Here is a 15,818-nt window from a genome sequence, read left to right on the forward strand (position 1 = left end):
GATACTAATCAAACAGCAGGAAGGTTACTAATCAAACAGCAGGAAGGATACTAATCAAACAGCAGGAAGGATACTAATCAAACAGCAGGAAGGATACTAATCAAACAGCAGGAAGGTTACTAATCAAACAGCAGGAAGGATACTAATCAAACAGCAGGAAGGATACTAATCAAACAGCAGGAAGGTTACTAATCAAACAGCAGGAAGGATACTAATCAAACAGCAGGAAGGTTACTAATCAAACAGCAGGAAGGTTACTAATCAAACAGCAGGAAGGTTACTAATCAAACAGCAGGAAGGATACTAATCAAACAGCAGGAAGGATACTAATCAAACAGCAGGAAGGTTACTAATCAAACAGCAGGAAGGTTACTAATCAAACAGCAGGAAGGTTACTAATCAAACAGCAGGAAGGATACTAATCAAACAGCAGGAAGGTTACTAATCAAACAGCAGGAAGGATACTAATCAAACAGCAGGAAGGATACTAATCAAACAGCAGGAAGGTTACTAATCAAACAGCAGGAAGGATACTAATCAAACAGCAGGAAGGATACTAATCAAACAGCAGGAAGGTTACTAATCAAACAGCAGGAAGGTTACTAATCAAACAGCAGGAAGGATACTAATCAAACAGCAGGAAGGATACTAATCAAACAGCAGGAAGGATACTAATCAAACAGCAGGAAGGATACTAATCAAACAGCAGGAAGGATACTAATCAAACAGCAGGAAGGATACTAATCAAACAGCAGGAAGGATACTAATCAAACAGCAGGAAGGATACTAATCAAACAGCAGGAAGGTTACTAATCAAACAGCAGGAAGGTTACTAATCAAACAGCAGGAAGGTTACTAATCAAACAGCAGGAAGGTTACTAATCAAACAGCAGGAAGGATACTAATCAAACAGCAGGAAGGTTACTAATCAAACAGCAGGAAGGTTACTAATCAAACAGCAGGAAGGTTACTAATCAAACAGCAGGAAGGATACTAATCAAACAGCAGGAAGGATACTAATCAAACAGCAGGAAGGTTACTAATCAAACAGCAGGAAGGATACTAATCAAACAGCAGGAAGGATACTAATCAAACAGCAGGAAGGTTACTAATCAAACAGCAGGAAGGTTACTAATCAAACAGCAGGAAGGATACTAATCAAACAGCAGGAAGGTTACTAATCAAACAGCAGGAAGGATACTAATCAAACAGCAGGAAGGTTACTAATCAAACAGCAGGAAGGATACTAATCAAACAGCAGGAAGGTTACTAATCAAACAGCAGGAAGGATACTAATCAAACAGCAGGAAGGTTACTAATCAAACAGCAGGAAGGTTACTAATCAAACAGCAGGAAGGTTACTAATCAAACAGCAGGAAGGATACTAATCAAACAGCAGGAAGGATACTAATCAAACAGCAGGAAGGTTACTAATCAAACAGCAGGAAGGTTACTAATCAAACAGCAGGAAGGTTACTAATCAAACAGCAGGAAGGATACTAATCAAACAGCAGGAAGGTTACTAATCAAACAGCAGGAAGGATACTAATCAAACAGCAGGAAGGTTACTAATCAAACAGCAGGAAGGTTACTAATCAAACAGCAGGAAGGATACTAATCAAACAGCAGGAAGGATACTAATCAAACAGCAGGAAGGATACTAATCAAACAGCAGGAAGGATACTAATCAAACAGCAGGAAGGTTACTAATCAAACAGCAGGAAGGATACTAATCAAACAGCAGGAAGGTTACTAATCAAACAGCAGGAAGGTTACTAATCAAACAGCAGGAAGGATACTAATCAAACAGCAGGAAGGTTACTAATCAAACAGCAGGAAGGTTACTAATCAAACAGCAGGAAGGTTACTAATCAAACAGCAGGAAGGATACTAATCAAACAGCAGGAAGGTTACTAATCAAACAGCAGGAAGGTTACTAATCAAACAGCAGGAAGGATACTAATCAAACAGCAGGAAGGTTACTAATCAAACAGCAGGAAGGATACTAATCAAACAGCAGGAAGGTTACTAATCAAACAGCAGGAAGGATACTAATCAAACAGCAGGAAGGATACTAATCAAACAGCAGGAAGGTTACTAATCAAACAGCAGGAAGGTTACTAATCAAACAGCAGGAAGGTTACTAATCAAACAGCAGGAAGGTTACTAATCAAACAGCAGGAAGGTTACTAATCAAACAGCAGGAAGGATACTAATCAAACAGCAGGAAGGATACTAATCAAACAGCAGGAAGGATACTAATCAAACAGCAGGAAGGTTACTAATCAAACAGCAGGAAGGATACTAATCAAACAGCAGGAAGGTTACTAATCAAACAGCAGGAAGGATACTAATCAAACAGCAGGAAGGATACTAATCAAACAGCAGGAAGGATACTAATCAAACAGCAGGAAGGTTACTAATCAAACAGCAGGAAGGATACTAATCAAACAGCAGGAAGGTTACTAATCAAACAGCAGGAAGGTTACTAATCAAACAGCAGGAAGGTTACTAATCAAACAGCAGGAAGGATACTAATCAAACAGCAGGAAGGTTACTAATCAAACAGCAGGAAGGATACTAATCAAACAGCAGGAAGGTTACTAATCAAACAGCAGGAAGGATACTAATCAAACAGCAGGAAGGTTACTAATCAAACAGCAGGAAGGTTACTAATCAAACAGCAGGAAGGTTACTAATCAAACAGCAGGAAGGTTACTAATCAAACAGCAGGAAGGATACTAATCAAACAGCAGGAAGGTTACTAATCAAACAGCAGGAAGGATACTAATCAAACAGCAGGAAGGTTACTAATCAAACAGCAGGAAGGTTACTAATCAAACAGCAGGAAGGATACTAATCAAACAGCAGGAAGGTTACTAATCAAACAGCAGGAAGGTTACTAATCAAACAGCAGGAAGGTTACTAATCAAACAGCAGGAAGGTTACTAATCAAACAGCAGGAAGGATACTAATCAAACAGCAGGAAGGATACTAATCAAACAGCAGGAAGGATACTAATCAAACAGCAGGAAGGTTACTAATCAAACAGCAGGAAGGATACTAATCAAACAGCAGGAAGGTTACTAATCAAACAGCAGGAAGGTTACTAATCAAACAGCAGGAAGGATACTAATCAAACAGCAGGAAGGATACTAATCAAACAGCAGGAAGGATACTAATCAAACAGCAGGAAGGTTACTAATCAAACAGCAGGAAGGATACTAATCAAACAGCAGGAAGGATACTAATCAAACAGCAGGAAGGTTACTAATCAAACAGCAGGAAGGTTACTAATCAAACAGCAGGAAGGATACTAATCAAACAGCAGGAAGGTTACTAATCAAACAGCAGGAAGGTTACTAATCAAACAGCAGGAAGGATACTAATCAAACAGCAGGAAGGATACTAATCAAACAGCAGGAAGGATACTAATCAAACAGCAGGAAGGATACTAATCAAACAGCAGGAAGGTTACTAATCAAACAGCAGGAAGGTTACTAATCAAACAGCAGGAAGGATACTAATCAAACAGCAGGAAGGTTACTAATCAAACAGCAGGAAGGATACTAATCAAACAGCAGGAAGGTTACTAATCAAACAGCAGGAAGGTTACTAATCAAACAGCAGGAAGGTTACTAATCAAACAGCAGGAAGGATACTAATCAAACAGCAGGAAGGTTACTAATCAAACAGCAGGAAGGTTACTAATCAAACAGCAGGAAGGTTACTAATCAAACAGCAGGAAGGATACTAATCAAACAGCAGGAAGGATACTAATCAAACAGCAGGAAGGTTACTAATCAAACAGCAGGAAGGTTACTAATCAAACAGCAGGAAGGATACTAATCAAACAGCAGGAAGGTTACTAATCAAACAGCAGGAAGGTTACTAATCAAACAGCAGGAAGGATACTAATCAAACAGCAGGAAGGTTACTAATCAAACAGCAGGAAGGTTACTAATCAAACAGCAGGAAGGATACTAATCAAACAGCAGGAAGGTTACTAATCAAACAGCAGGAAGGTTACTAATCAAACAGCAGGAAGGTTACTAATCAAACAGCAGGAAGGATACTAATCAAACAGCAGGAAGGATACTAATCAAACAGCAGGAAGGTTACTAATCAAACAGCAGGAAGGTTACTAATCAAACAGCAGGAAGGTTACTAATCAAACAGCAGGAAGGTTACTAATCAAACAGCAGGAAGGATACTAATCAAACAGCAGGAAGGATACTAATCAAACAGCAGGAAGGTTACTAATCAAACAGCAGGAAGGTTACTAATCAAACAGCAGGAAGGTTACTAATCAAACAGCAGGAAGGTTACTAATCAAACAGCAGGAAGGTTACTAATCAAACAGGAAGGATACTAATCAAACAGCAGGAAGGATACTAATCAAACAGCAGGAAGGTTACTAATCAAACAGCAGGAAGGTTACTAATCAAACAGCAGGAAGGTTACTAATCAAACAGCAGGAAGGTTACTAATCAAACAGCAGGAAGGTTACTAATCAAACAGCAGGAAGGTTACTAATCAAACAGCAGGAAGGATACTAATCAAACAGCAGGAAGGTTACTAATCAAACAGCAGGAAGGTTACTAATCAAACAGCAGGAAGGTTACTAATCAAACAGCAGGAAGGATACTAATCAAACAGCAGGAAGGATACTAATCAAACAGCAGGAAGGATACTAATCAAACAGCAGGAAGGATACTAATCAAACAGCAGGAAGGTTACTAATCAAACAGCAGGAAGGTTACTAATCAAACAGCAGGAAGGTTACTAATCAAACAGCAGGAAGGTTACTAATCAAACAGCAGGAAGGTTACTAATCAAACAGCAGGAAGGATACTAATCAAACAGCAGGAAGGTTACTAATCAAACAGCAGGAAGGTTACTAATCAAACAGCAGGAAGGTTACTAATCAAACAGCAGGAAGGATACTAATCAAACAGCAGGAAGGTTACTAATCAAACAGCAGGAAGGTTACTAATCAAACAGCAGGAAGGTTACTAATCAAACAGCAGGAAGGTTACTAATCAAACAGCAGGAAGGATACTAATCAAACAGCAGGAAGGATACTAATCAAACAGCAGGAAGGTTACTAATCAAACAGCAGGAAGGATACTAATCAAACAGCAGGAAGGATACTAATCAAACAGCAGGAAGGTTACTAATCAAACAGCAGGAAGGTTACTAATCAAACAGCAGGAAGGTTACTAATCAAACAGCAGGAAGGATACTAATCAAACAGCAGGAAGGTTACTAATCAAACAGCAGGAAGGATACTAATCAAACAGCAGGAAGGTTACTAATCAAACAGCAGGAAGGATACTAATCAAACAGCAGGAAGGTTACTAATCAAACAGCAGGAAGGTTACTAATCAAACAGCAGGAAGGATACTAATCAAACAGCAGGAAGGTTACTAATCAAACAGCAGGAAGGATACTAATCAAACAGCAGGAAGGATACTAATCAAACAGCAGGAAGGTTACTAATCAAACAGCAGGAAGGATACTAATCAAACAGCAGGAAGGATACTAATCAAACAGCAGGAAGGTTACTAATCAAACAGCAGGAAGGTTACTAATCAAACAGCAGGAAGGTTACTAATCAAACAGCAGGAAGGTTACTAATCAAACAGCAGGAAGGTTACTAATCAAACAGCAGGAAGGATACTAATCAAACAGCAGGAAGGTTACTAATCAAACAGCAGGAAGGATACTAATCAAACAGCAGGAAGGTTACTAATCAAACAGCAGGAAGGATACTAATCAAACAGCAGGAAGGTTACTAATCAAACAGCAGGAAGGTTACTAATCAAACAGCAGGAAGGTTACTAATCAAACAGCAGGAAGGATACTAATCAAACAGCAGGAAGGATACTAATCAAACAGCAGGAAGGTTACTAATCAAACAGCAGGAAGGTTACTAATCAAACAGCAGGAAGGTTACTAATCAAACAGCAGGAAGGTTACTAATCAAACAGCAGGAAGGTTACTAATCAAACAGCAGGAAGGATACTAATCAAACAGCAGGAAGGTTACTAATCAAACAGCAGGAAGGATACTAATCAAACAGCAGGAAGGATACTAATCAAACAGCAGGAAGGTTACTAATCAAACAGCAGGAAGGTTACTAATCAAACAGCAGGAAGGTTACTAATCAAACAGCAGGAAGGATACTAATCAAACAGCAGGAAGGATACTAATCAAACAGCAGGAAGGATACTAATCAAACAGCAGGAAGGTTACTAATCAAACAGCAGGAAGGATACTAATCAAACAGCAGGAAGGATACTAATCAAACAGCAGGAAGGATACTAATCAAACAGCAGGAAGGTTACTAATCAAACAGCAGGAAGGATACTAATCAAACAGCAGGAAGGTTACTAATCAAACAGCAGGAAGGTTACTAATCAAACAGCAGGAAGGTTACTAATCAAACAGCAGGAAGGTTACTAATCAAACAGCAGGAAGGTTACTAATCAAACAGCAGGAAGGTTACTAATCAAACAGCAGGAAGGATACTAATCAAACAGCAGGAAGGTTACTAATCAAACAGCAGGAAGGATACTAATCAAACAGCAGGAAGGATACTAATCAAACAGCAGGAAGGATACTAATCAAACAGCAGGAAGGATACTAATCAAACAGCAGGAAGGATACTAATCAAACAGCAGGAAGGATACTAATCAAACAGCAGGAAGGATACTAATCAAACAGCAGGAAGGTTACTAATCAAACAGCAGGAAGGTTACTAATCAAACAGCAGGAAGGATACTAATCAAACAGCAGGAAGGTTACTAATCAAACAGCAGGAAGGATACTAATCAAACAGCAGGAAGGATACTAATCAAACAGCAGGAAGGTTACTAATCAAACAGCAGGAAGGATACTAATCAAACAGCAGGAAGGTTACTAATCAAACAGCAGGAAGGTTACTAATCAAACAGCAGGAAGGTTACTAATCAAACAGCAGGAAGGATACTAATCAAACAGCAGGAAGGTTACTAATCAAACAGCAGGAAGGATACTAATCAAACAGCAGGAAGGATACTAATCAAACAGCAGGAAGGTTACTAATCAAACAGCAGGAAGGTTACTAATCAAACAGCAGGAAGGTTACTAATCAAACAGCAGGAAGGTTACTAATCAAACAGCAGGAAGGATACTAATCAAACAGCAGGAAGGTTACTAATCAAACAGCAGGAAGGTTACTAATCAAACAGCAGGAAGGATACTAATCAAACAGCAGGAAGGATACTAATCAAACAGCAGGAAGGTTACTAATCAAACAGCAGGAAGGATACTAATCAAACAGCAGGAAGGATACTAATCAAACAGCAGGAAGGATACTAATCAAACAGCAGGAAGGATACTAATCAAACAGCAGGAAGGTTACTAATCAAACAGCAGGAAGGTTACTAATCAAACAGCAGGAAGGTTACTAATCAAACAGCAGGAAGGATACTAATCAAACAGCAGGAAGGATACTAATCAAACAGCAGGAAGGTTACTAATCAAACAGCAGGAAGGATACTAATCAAACAGCAGGAAGGTTACTAATCAAACAGCAGGAAGGATACTAATCAAACAGCAGGAAGGATACTAATCAAACAGCAGGAAGGATACTAATCAAACAGCAGGAAGGATACTAATCAAACAGCAGGAAGGATACTAATCAAACAGCAGGAAGGATACTAATCAAACAGCAGGAAGGTTACTAATCAAACAGCAGGAAGGATACTAATCAAACAGCAGGAAGGTTACTAATCAAACAGCAGGAAGGATACTAATCAAACAGCAGGAAGGATACTAATCAAACAGCAGGAAGGATACTAATCAAACAGCAGGAAGGATACTAATCAAACAGCAGGAAGGATACTAATCAAACAGCAGGAAGGATACTAATCAAACAGCAGGAAGGTTACTAATCAAACAGCAGGAAGGTTACTAATCAAACAGCAGGAAGGTTACTAATCAAACAGCAGGAAGGTTACTAATCAAACAGCAGGAAGGATACTAATCAAACAGCAGGAAGGATACTAATCAAACAGCAGGAAGGATACTAATCAAACAGCAGGAAGGTTACTAATCAAACAGCAGGAAGGATACTAATCAAACAGCAGGAAGGATACTAATCAAACAGCAGGAAGGATACTAATCAAACAGCAGGAAGGTTACTAATCAAACAGCAGGAAGGATACTAATCAAACAGCAGGAAGGTTACTAATCAAACAGCAGGAAGGTTACTAATCAAACAGCAGGAAGGTTACTAATCAAACAGCAGGAAGGTTACTAATCAAACAGCAGGAAGGATACTAATCAAACAGCAGGAAGGATACTAATCAAACAGCAGGAAGGTTACTAATCAAACAGCAGGAAGGTTACTAATCAAACAGCAGGAAGGTTACTAATCAAACAGCAGGAAGGTTACTAATCAAACAGCAGGAAGGATACTAATCAAACAGCAGGAAGGATACTAATCAAACAGCAGGAAGGTTACTAATCAAACAGCAGGAAGGATACTAATCAAACAGCAGGAAGGATACTAATCAAACAGCAGGAAGGTTACTAATCAAACAGCAGGAAGGTTACTAATCAAACAGCAGGAAGGATACTAATCAAACAGCAGGAAGGATACTAATCAAACAGCAGGAAGGATACTAATCAAACAGCAGGAAGGATACTAATCAAACAGCAGGAAGGATACTAATCAAACAGCAGGAAGGATACTAATCAAACAGCAGGAAGGTTACTAATCAAACAGCAGGAAGGTTACTAATCAAACAGCAGGAAGGATACTAATCAAACAGCAGGAAGGTATACTAATCAAACAGCAGGAAGGATACTAATCAAACAGCAGGAAGGATACTAATCAAACAGCAGGAAGGTTACTAATCAAACAGCAGGAAGGTTACTAATCAAACAGCAGGAAGGATACTAATCAAACAGCAGGAAGGTTACTAATCAAACAGCAGGAAGGATACTAATCAAACAGCAGGAAGGTTACTAATCAAACAGCAGGAAGGTTACTAATCAAACAGCAGGAAGGTTACTAATCAAACAGCAGGAAGGATACTAATCAAACAGCAGGAAGGATACTAATCAAACAGCAGGAAGGATACTAATCAAACAGCAGGAAGGATACTAATCAAACAGCAGGAAGGTTACTAATCAAACAGCAGGAAGGTTACTAATCAAACAGCAGGAAGGTTACTAATCAAACAGCAGGAAGGTTACTAATCAAACAGCAGGAAGGATACTAATCAAACAGCAGGAAGGATACTAATCAAACAGCAGGAAGGTTACTAATCAAACAGCAGGAAGGATACTAATCAAACAGCAGGAAGGTTACTAATCAAACAGCAGGAAGGATACTAATCAAACAGCAGGAAGGTTACTAATCAAACAGCAGGAAGGATACTAATCAAACAGCAGGAAGGTTACTAATCAAACAGCAGGAAGGTTACTAATCAAACAGCAGGAAGGTTACTAATCAAACAGCAGGAAGGTTACTAATCAAACAGCAGGAAGGATACTAATCAAACAGCAGGAAGGTTACTAATCAAACAGCAGGAAGGATACTAATCAAACAGCAGGAAGGATACTAATCAAACAGCAGGAAGGTTACTAATCAAACAGCAGGAAGGATACTAATCAAACAGCAGGAAGGTTACTAATCAAACAGCAGGAAGGATACTAATCAAACAGCAGGAAGGATACTAATCAAACAGCAGGAAGGATACTAATCAAACAGCAGGAAGGTTACTAATCAAACAGCAGGAAGGATACTAATCAAACAGCAGGAAGGTTACTAATCAAACAGCAGGAAGGTTACTAATCAAACAGCAGGAAGGATACTAATCAAACAGCAGGAAGGTTACTAATCAAACAGCAGGAAGGATACTAATCAAACAGCAGGAAGGTTACTAATCAAACAGCAGGAAGGATACTAATCAAACAGCAGGAAGGATACTAATCAAACAGCAGGAAGGATACTAATCAAACAGCAGGAAGGATACTAATCAAACAGCAGGAAGGATACTAATCAAACAGCAGGAAGGATACTAATCAAACAGCAGGAAGGTATACTAATCAAACAGCAGGAAGGATACTAATCAAACAGCAGGAAGGATACTAATCAAACAGCAGGAAGGATACTAATCAAACAGCAGGAAGGTTACTAATCAAACAGCAGGAAGGTTACTAATCAAACAGCAGGAAGGATACTAATCAAACAGCAGGAAGGATACTAATCAAACAGCAGGAAGGATACTAATCAAACAGCAGGAAGGATACTAATCAAACAGCAGGAAGGTTACTAATCAAACAGCAGGAAGGATACTAATCAAACAGCAGGAAGGTTACTAATCAAACAGCAGGAAGGATACTAATCAAACAGCAGGAAGGTTACTAATCAAACAGCAGGAAGGATACTAATCAAACAGCAGGAAGGATACTAATCAAACAGCAGGAAGGATACTAATCAAACAGCAGGAAGGATACTAATCAAACAGCAGGAAGGATACTAATCAAACAGCAGGAAGGATACTAATCAAACAGCAGGAAGGATACTAATCAAACAGCAGGAAGGATACTAATCAAACAGCAGGAAGGTTACTAATCAAACAGCAGGAAGGATACTAATCAAACAGCAGGAAGGTTACTAATCAAACAGCAGGAAGGATACTAATCAAACAGCAGGAAGGTTACTAATCAAACAGCAGGAAGGATACTAATCAAACAGCAGGAAGGATACTAATCAAACAGCAGGAAGGATACTAATCAAACAGCAGGAAGGATACTAATCAAACAGCAGGAAGGATACTAATCAAACAGCAGGAAGGATACTAATCAAACAGCAGGAAGGATACTAATCAAACAGCAGGAAGGTTACTAATCAAACAGCAGGAAGGTTACTAATCAAACAGCAGGAAGGATACTAATCAAACAGCAGGAAGGATACTAATCAAACAGCAGGAAGGATACTAATCAAACAGCAGGAAGGATACTAATCAAACAGCAGGAAGGTTACTAATCAAACAGCAGGAAGGATACTAATCAAACAGCAGGAAGGTTACTAATCAAACAGCAGGAAGGATACTAATCAAACAGCAGGAAGGATACTAATCAAACAGCAGGAAGGATACTAATCAAACAGCAGGAAGGATACTAATCAAACAGCAGGAAGGTTACTAATCAAACAGGAAGGATACTAATCAAACAGCAGGAAGGATACTAATCAAACAGCAGGAAGGATACTAATCAAACAGCAGGAAGGATACTAATCAAACAGCAGGAAGGATACTAATCAAACAGCAGGAAGGATACTAATCAAACAGCAGGAAGGATACTAATCAAACAGCAGGAAGGTTACTAATCAAACAGCAGGAAGGTTACTAATCAAACAGCAGGAAGTTTACTAATCAAACAGCAGGAAGGTTACTAATCAAACAGCAGGAAGGTTACTAATCAAACAGCAGTAAGGTTACAGAGTAATTGTCTGTCTCTCTGACACATCATGGTGGGCAACAGTACATTTTAAGTCTGGTAGGCATGAGGCTACCAGTTTAGACTAAAACACTTGCAGACTCGCGTGATCGATATCTGCTTATTGAAGCATGGCAATGGAATTAACAGGATAACAACTGTGTGTGTGTTTTTTGATTTAATGTGTATTTCAGTTGGGAGAAGCCTATTGGGACAGATCTGTTTGAAATCGTCATTTACATTTTTATTTTTACACTTAACAGAAAAAAATACATATTTCAAAATGTGATGAAGATTATGTTGTTGTTTTTTTATATGAAAATTAGCCAAAAGTCACTTGCATATAGGTCATTTAAAACTACTCAGATCTGTGTGGGAAAGTTTTGAGAGAGTTTTGACCGCCGAGTACACTTGACGTCTACTTCCTCTACCGTGGTTCTTAGTTTTGGATCAGCTCCTGAGCTATGTTGGAAACCCTCTCTGCTTCCTTCTCCCATCCCCACATAGACCCAATTTAGATCAAACGTTCCTTCAGAAACCAAAAATCCTTGAGGTAACTTACTTCAGGAAAATGTATGGACAGACAGACAGGCAGTTCTCCTCCTTAGTCTTCTGATCAAACACAGGGTTTAGATGTCAATCCTCTCTCCTGACGGTTGGATGTAGCACTCAGGAGGCTGAGACCGCTCGGAACTACCCCAGGCTGCAGTCAACTCTCCTGGGGAGGGTGCTGTACCTTCTAGCCCTCTGTCTGGTGGTGGTGTCTGGTGGTAAAGTGACAGATATAGTGAACATTTTAGGACACCCTCTGCTTCAAGCCATGATTATTGACTCAAGGAGTGGTGACGCTTGAGGCTGAGGTAGTCCTAAAATGTGCATCGAATAAGTCTGTAACGTAACAAAATGTGGAAAAAGTCAAGGGGTCTGAATACTTTCCGAATGCACTGTATATAAGGTCCGACAGTTGACAGTGCATGTCACAGCAAAAAAACAAGCAATAAGGTCAAAGGAATTGTCCATAGAGCTCCGAGACAGGATTGTGTCGAGGCACAGATCTGGGGAAGGGTACCAAAACATTTCTGCAGCATTGAAGGTCCCTAAGAACACACTAGCTGTCACGCCCTGGCCATCGAGAGGTTTTTTATTCTCTATTTTGGGTAGGCCAGGGTGTGACTAGGGTGGGCATTCTATGTTCCTTTTTCTATGTTCTTTATTTTCTATGTTTTGGCCGGGTATGGTTCTCAATCAGGGACAGCTGTCTATTGTTGTCTCTGATTGGGAACCATACTTAGGTAGCCCTTTTCCCTCCTTGTGTTGTGGGAAGTTGACTTTGTTTATGGCACATAGCCTTTAGCTTCACGGTTTGTTGGGTAGTGTTTATTGTTTTGTTCGGCATCTCTTCTAATAAAAAGAACATGTACGCTCACCACGCTGCACCTTGGTCCTTTCCGTTCAACCGACGTGACACTAGCCTCCATCATTCTTAAATGGAAGTAGTTTGGAACCACCAAGACTCTTCCTAGAGCTGGCCGCCTGGCCAAACCGAGCAATCGAGGGAGAAGGGCCTTGGTCAGGGAGGTGACCAAGAAGGAGGAAGGTCTGGAGGAAACAAGGGACCATCCCTACGGTGAAGCACGGTGGTGGCAGCATCATGCTGTGGGGATGTCTTTCAGCGGCAGGGACTGGGAGACTAGTCAGGATCGAGGGAAAGATGAACGGAGCTATGTACAGAGAGATCCTTGATGACATTCTGCTCCAGAGCACTCAGGTCCTCAGACTGGGGTGAATGTTTACCTTCCATCAGGACAACGACTCTAAACACACAGCCAAGACAACGACCCTAAGCATACAGCCAAGACAACGAAGGAGTGGCTACGGGAGGTCATGTCGCGCTCCTATCACACAGCAATAGGTTACTGTCAAATCTTTTAAATAACGGTCTATTTACTGTTTTAGCAGAATGTTTTAATCTTTTGCTCTAATTTATACTGTATTTGGCAAATGACTGTGAACCGTTTCTGAAGGAGAAAACTATGGCTAATTGTCATGGACCTGTCAGCAGAACGTTGGAATTTAACAATGTTTTGCATAAACTTTTCCCCCAATCTAAATATGCTGGACTGCCTGCAAATTCTGAAACATTGTCTAGGCTACTCAACAAAAATGTCAATGACAGTAGGCTATATACAATAGTAGTACGCATATTTCAAAGTAAAAAATCAACTGTCTTGATGTTCATGTTAAATTAGACTGTAGGCTATAAACCTCACTGCTTATGGGATCACATACTGTACAACAAAACTTAAGATACACAGCATATCTAGTTACTAGGCCACTATAGGCCCAAATAAATGAGAGATGCACATGTTAATTTGTTGTATGGCTACAAGATGGAACCAACAGAGATGGTCAACAAGATGGGGCAGACAGAGATGTTCAACAAGATGGCGCCAACAGAGATGGCCAACAAGATGGCGCCGACAGATATGGCCAAATGCGCTTCCAAGATCCAGAGATGGAATGGCGCCGCAGAGATGGATCGCCAGAGATGGCCACATCCCGACAGAGATGGTCACAAGATGGCCCAAATTCAACAAGATCCCCAAGATGGTCAACAAGATGGCGCCAACAGAGATGGTCAACAAGATGGCGCCAACAGAGATGGTCAACAAGATGGCCAACAGAGATGGTCTTCTCGCTTCGAGTCCTTAGGGAACCATGCAGTACTTTATTTTTTTTATGTAGTATTTCTTACATTGTTACCCCAAGAAATCTTAAGTCTTATTACATACAGCTGGGATGAACTATTGGATATATGAGCGACGTCAACATTACGACCAGAAATATGACTTTCCCGGAGCGGATCCTCTGTTTGGACCACCACCCACAATGGATCTAATCCCAGAAGCCGACCCAAAACAACGGCGCCGTAGAAGGGGCAGACGGAGCGGCCTCCTGGTCAGGCTCCGTGGACGTACGTACACATCGCCCACCGCTCCTGAGTAAACTACTCGCCAATGTCCAATCTCTTGACAACAAGGTAGATGAAATTCGAGCAAGGGTTGCCTTCCAGAGAGACATCAGAGATTGTAACATTCTCTGTTTCACGGAAAAATCGCTCTCTCAGGATATGTTGTCGGATTTGGTTCAGCCACCGGGCTTCTGAGAACCATGCATTGCGCCGACAGTGATAAACACCTTGCGCCGACAGTGATAAACACCTCTCTGGGAAGAGGAAGGGCGGGTGTCTATGCTTCATGATTAACGACACATGGTGTACTCATAACAACATACATGAACTCAAGTCCTTCTGCTCACCCGACCTAGAATTCCTTACAATCAAATGCCGGCTATATTACCTCCCAAGAGAATTCTCGTCAGTTATTGTCACAACTGTGTACATTCCCCCTCAAGCAGACACCAAGACGGCCCTCAAGGAATCTTCACTGGACTCTATGAAAACTGGAAACCATATATCCTGAGGCTGCATTTATTGTATCTGGGGATTTTAACAAAGCAACTTTGAGAACAAGGCTACCTAAATTCTATCTAGCATATTGATTGCACTACGCGCAGGGGTAATTGTCACGGCAGGACGTGGCAGAAGATGTCTGTGTATGTTTGTTCTGGGTTGTGTGTTTCTATGTTGGTCTGTGTTGCTCCCGATCAGCGACAGCTGGTTATCGTTGTTCCTTATTTGGGAGTCATATATTAGGTGTGCGTTTTTCACTTGGGTTTGTGGGTTGTTGCGCTAGCACTGCTATTATTTTTGTATGTATAGCCTGTTAGCCTGTCGTGAGTCGTTCTTGTTTATTGTTTTGGTGTTCACTTTATTTAAAAATAAATATTAAAGATGAGTATCCACATCTCGCTTAGATTTTGGTCTCATGTTGACGACGAACGTTACAGTAATACACTGGATCACTGCTACTCTAACTTCTGCGATGCATACAAGGCCCTCCTCCGCCTTCCCTTCGGCAAATACAACCACAAAGCCATCTTGCTCCTACCGTCTTATAGGCAGAAACTCAAACAGGATGTAACAGTGACTAGAACCATTCAACACTGATCTGACCAATTGGAATCCACGCTTCAAGATTGTTTTGATCACGTGGACTGGGATATGTTCCGCTCAGCCTCAGATAACAACATCACTCTATACGCTGACTCGGTGAGTGAGTTTATAAAGAAGTGCATTGGAGATGTTGTACACACTGTGGCAATTAATACCTACCCTAACCAGAAACTTTGGATGGATGGCGGCATTCGCGCAAAACTGAAGGTGCAAACCACCGCATTTAACCATGGAAAGAGGTCTG

Source organism: Salmo salar, chromosome ssa15 (genome assembly GCF_905237065.1).
Source record: "Salmo salar chromosome ssa15, Ssal_v3.1, whole genome shotgun sequence".
Taxonomy (NCBI): domain Eukaryota; kingdom Metazoa; phylum Chordata; class Actinopteri; order Salmoniformes; family Salmonidae; genus Salmo; species Salmo salar.